Raw genomic sequence first — 5,040 nt, 5'->3', positions numbered from 1 at the left:
AAAATTTTACGTCTTTTAATTTTTCAATTGTCATGCTTACATTAGTTTTTTTTTTAAGCGCAGAGTTCATTTAGTTCAATGTTATGTTTATTAAAAAATTTAAAATTTTATAAAAATATCCGAGCACTATAAATGTTACAACAATTATTATATATTTTTAAGTGAAAACTCATGTGCAATTAACTTCATGTGAAATTGATAGTTGAGAGCCGTTAAATTATTTGAATGATTTGACTAAATTTTTGTTTAACGGCTCTCAATTATCAACATCACGTGAAGTTAATTGCACTTTAATTTTCACCATATTTTTATAAACGAAAAAAAGAGTCTATAATATCATTTAATTAGTCATAGAGAAAATTACTATGATTTTTTTCCCTAAGATAATTGAAGGTATCAGAAATCAAAGGTAATTAATTTGAGGGTTAATACTCAAATTCGTCCCTGAAAAATTACGCGATCTTTATTTTTGTCCTCGAATGATTTTTTTAATCAAATTAGTCCCTAAAAGATAAAAAATAAGTCAAATTAGTCATTCTGTCAGTTAGACGATGACGTGGCACGCCACGTGGTAAGTCAACACTACGGTCAACGCCATGTGGCACACCATGTGGCAAGTCAGTGACACGTGGCAGGTCAGTGACACGTGGCATACCTGTGACATGCCACGTGTCACTTGACATGTACAAAATATTTTTTATAGTCAAAATAGTCCTTGAAAGTCTAGATGTAAGTCATTTTCACCCCTCAAATTTTAAAAATTAGTCAAACTAATCCTTATATAATTTTTTTTATTTTCATAATATTAAATTTAAAATATTTTTTGATATTACTAATTTTAATAGAAATGTAATTGACAAACAAAACATTAGTAATTGTATCTTTTCTTCTTAAATTTTTTTTTCAATAAAATTATCTCTCTCCTTTAATTCTTCTCAAAATCTCTCTTATTCTTTTCTATTCTAAAACATTTTTCTTACATACATTTTGCTGGAGTATTTATTAACCTAAACAAAATTATATGCTCGAAATCAAAATTTATGTATGTTAAGCTAAACAAAGTTATACCACTATTTTTTTTACTACATATTTTTTTTGTCCATTACGGTATTACTTACGTATAGAATGTAATGATAGTAATACTTAGAGTCAAAATTTGTGGATCTTCTTGAATTTTGACTCTAAGTATCACTACCATTACATCCTATATGTAAGTAATACCGTAATGGAAAAAAATATATATATAGTAGAAAAAAATAGTGGTATAACTTTGTTTAGGTTAATATACATAAATTTTGATTTTGAGCATATAACTTTGTCTAGGTTAATAAATACATACATTTCAATTTTAAGTATATATATATATTCCAGCAAAATATAATAATGTAAGAAAAATGTTTTAGAATAGAAAAGAATAAGAGAGATTTTGAGAAGAATTAAAGGAGAGAGATAATTTTATTGAAAAAAAATTTTAAGAAGAAAATATACAATTACTAATGTTTTGTTTGTCAATTACATTTCTATTAAAATTAGTAGTATCAAAAAATATTTCAAATTTAATATTATGAAGAAAAAATAAAAAAAAATTATATAAGGACTAGTTTGACTAATTTTTAAAATTTGAGGGATGAAAATTTTGACTATAAAAATCTTTTGTACATGTCAAGTGACACATGGCATGTCACGGGTATGCCACGTGTCACTGACCTGCCACGTCATCGTCCAACTGACAGAATGACTAATTTGACTTATTTTTTATTTTTCAAAGACTAATTTGATAAAAAAAATCATTCAAAGACAAAAATAAAGATCACGCAATCTTTCGAAGATGAATTTGAGTATTAACCCTTAATTTGAGAGAGATTAAGAAGATTATGAAGTAACTAGTGAGATTGTATTTGATTAGTCACACTAAGAGGGATTTCAACATACAATTTGATCCATGACTGGTATATGAATCACATGAACCTTCTTCAATGATACGGATTTATAGTGCTTATAATAATAAATGAATTTCATGAATGAAACTCATGCATTAAGTACAATAATTGGTGGTCACATACAAAGATACCAACAAAACAGAGCAAAATATATAGCAACGTGCACACAAGGTCTCTGCCAAGATACGAATAATAATAGTATATATGCCAAGAACAAGAATATAAGCATACAAGCTAACCAGGTATAATTTAAATGATATAGTTTTCTCATTCTTATTTAGAGATCTCGAATTCAAGTTTGGTTTTTAAGTTTAGAAAAAAAAAAGAAAAAAAGAATACAAGTATACAACACTCAAAAAGTAAAAACAGTTCCATTTGAGTTAGAATTTATTAGCATAATTTTGACTATTTAGAAAAAAAGAATACACTACTAAAAATGGTTTAAGATACAAAAAATATTATTCATACATCAAAATCAACTATTAAAATTAGTCATTAATATATTTGTGTATAAATATATGTGTGATTTAATTTATTTTTAATGTATATTTATATTTTAATATATATTTTATACCGATATAACTAACTTTAATTAATACACACATAGCATATAAATTATATTACACATATATATTTATATATAAATATATTAATAATTAATTATGATAGTTGATTTTTATATATATTTATTATTTTTAATTTGTAATTTTATCTAGAGTCTAGCCAAATACTAGCTATAATTCCGATTCTTTTGGATAAGATCTATGATTCCAAAATCTTGAATTATAACTTGTAATGCTTAATAATCAATTTAAAATACATATATTACGTTTCAGATATTTTACAATTTTTTATTATTTTTTCTATTTCCTAAGATTCTTCTTTTAATCACATAATAATGACCTGTAAAATCACTAACGACTCCAAAATAAAAATTGAAAATTCTAAAAAATGATAAACAAATTAAACTTTAAAGAAAATTGATGTGGGCACAAATCTTGAATTGATTGCATTGGTGATAATGAAAATGTCTCATATCATCATCATAAATTAAGGGATTATTTTTCATGTCTTACAAATCATGTATATGTAAGTATGAGTCATATCATAATGTGCCCGGCCCATAGAATAACGAAATTTATGTGCATGGACAAGAATAAAAAGGTGGCAATAATTAAGACTAATGCACCCAAAATGAAAAGCAAGAGTGCGTATGTCTTTTTAATTTGAAGGCTTTGTTTGTAGCCTTTGATAAGTATTTCCACTGAGTCTTCTATGTCTCATTCAACATGTGCTACGGTCAGTTATCAATAATAATGCAAATAAATAATAATAATAATAATGTTCCCATCTCCAAATCAATGATTGAAACTCAGATATTCATCAAGCCAATGTATGTGACTCTTCATTCCTTTTGCAATTCTATGTGCTCAGCATGTGTGTCGTTCTTAGTTAAGAGTATGTAGTGTATGTTATATATACCAATACCAATGCGGTAGATATTATTAGGGTTCATATATAGTACATTATCCGTGTACAAGTAGGATTTGTACTCCGTATGGTTAGGGTGACAACATGTGCTCTATTCACGGGTATCTAATTTGACTTCATTCAATCGGGTAGGATGCGGGTAGGGTTTTCGTGCGGGTCGGATAGGGTGCGAATTGAGTCTCAACCCTATCCTACCAACCCACATCCTATATATGTATATGTTATATACTTATATAAAAATATATTCCAAGTGGATATTGAACCAAAGACCTCTCACTAAATACAAAAGATCCTTAATCATTAAAAGAAGATTATTAATTGATAATTTAATATCTTTTTTTTAACATAAAAGTCAGTTCTATTTTAAATTATCATCAAATTATATAATAATATTGCATCTTTTTTGTAAACCGCGGGTTAAGAGTGGGTAGGGTTAGGGTTGGGATATTCTCAATCCGCGGGTAGGGTTAGAGTTGACTCCAAACCCTACCCTATCCTAACCATTGCCACCCCTACGTATGATTTCTCACAGTATTTTTCAATCTAATAGATCAAAGATTAATCTGTCACAAATCGAAACTTCATTTAAGGGTTTGTCATTAATCAATAATCAATGAGTTACTGCATACATAAAACAAGATTCGAGTCCCCTTCACTTATTTAAATAAACTAATAAACTAATTATTAGATCAATCTAACTTGATTCATAGTACAGTACTTTCTGTACTTATAGATATTCAATCTATCCCAATTCGCTAATAATTTTACTTGATTTAGATAGAGTCAAATTTAAATATAGAATCAATTTTATTCGTCTAACTCATATTTTTAATATATAATGTGTATGTCTATAAAAATATATATACACATGATAAATAAATATTTTTTAACTCATAAATTCTTTTTACAGGCTAAGTATTTAGTGTCATTAAATTAAGAATTTAATTTCCTAATAATACATAAATAGTATATGATATTATGAAATATGTAAAGACTAAATATTTTTGTTTAAGTGAAAATAATTCTTTTTCCAGACTGAGTTAAGTAGGATTGCATTAAAATAAGGACTATGAATGTAGTTATTATATAAGAACTACTTAGTTTGATTTTGATATGTTTGTGAGTATCACTTTAAGAAATTTATAAAGGGAAGTTGAAGATATATACTTAACATAAAATAACATTACTGGAAATATACACATAGTGCAAATTAAAGAATGTGTGTGTATATATGTTTATATATATATGTATGATGAGTTTGTTAGCATTGCCTAACAAGCAGGTTGGCAAGTAATTAATTAGTAGAAAAAGAGTAATCACTTTTTGTTGAGTAGTCACAATTAATGTTCCAAAGAAGAAGATGAAAGAAGGATATAGTATCATGGTCAGGGGTAGACAAAAGGAGATAAAACCTCCAACAGGTTGGCAATGGCTTCTTATCCTTTAAGGTGGTCATAATCTCATGCCTGCTATTAATTAGAGGGGCTATCTTAATAATTCATAATGCAAGGTGCTGTCCTTTTAGGACTGAAACACCTCTGTCTAGCTCACTTGTTAAGTGTATCTATGTGTTGGATTCAATATGAATTTACTTAGTCACCAGTTAAAT

This window comes from Arachis ipaensis, chromosome B05 (genome assembly GCF_000816755.2).
Source record: "Arachis ipaensis cultivar K30076 chromosome B05, Araip1.1, whole genome shotgun sequence".
Lineage (NCBI taxonomy): Eukaryota > Viridiplantae > Streptophyta > Magnoliopsida > Fabales > Fabaceae > Arachis > Arachis ipaensis.
This window is presented reverse-complemented; position numbering follows the sequence as displayed.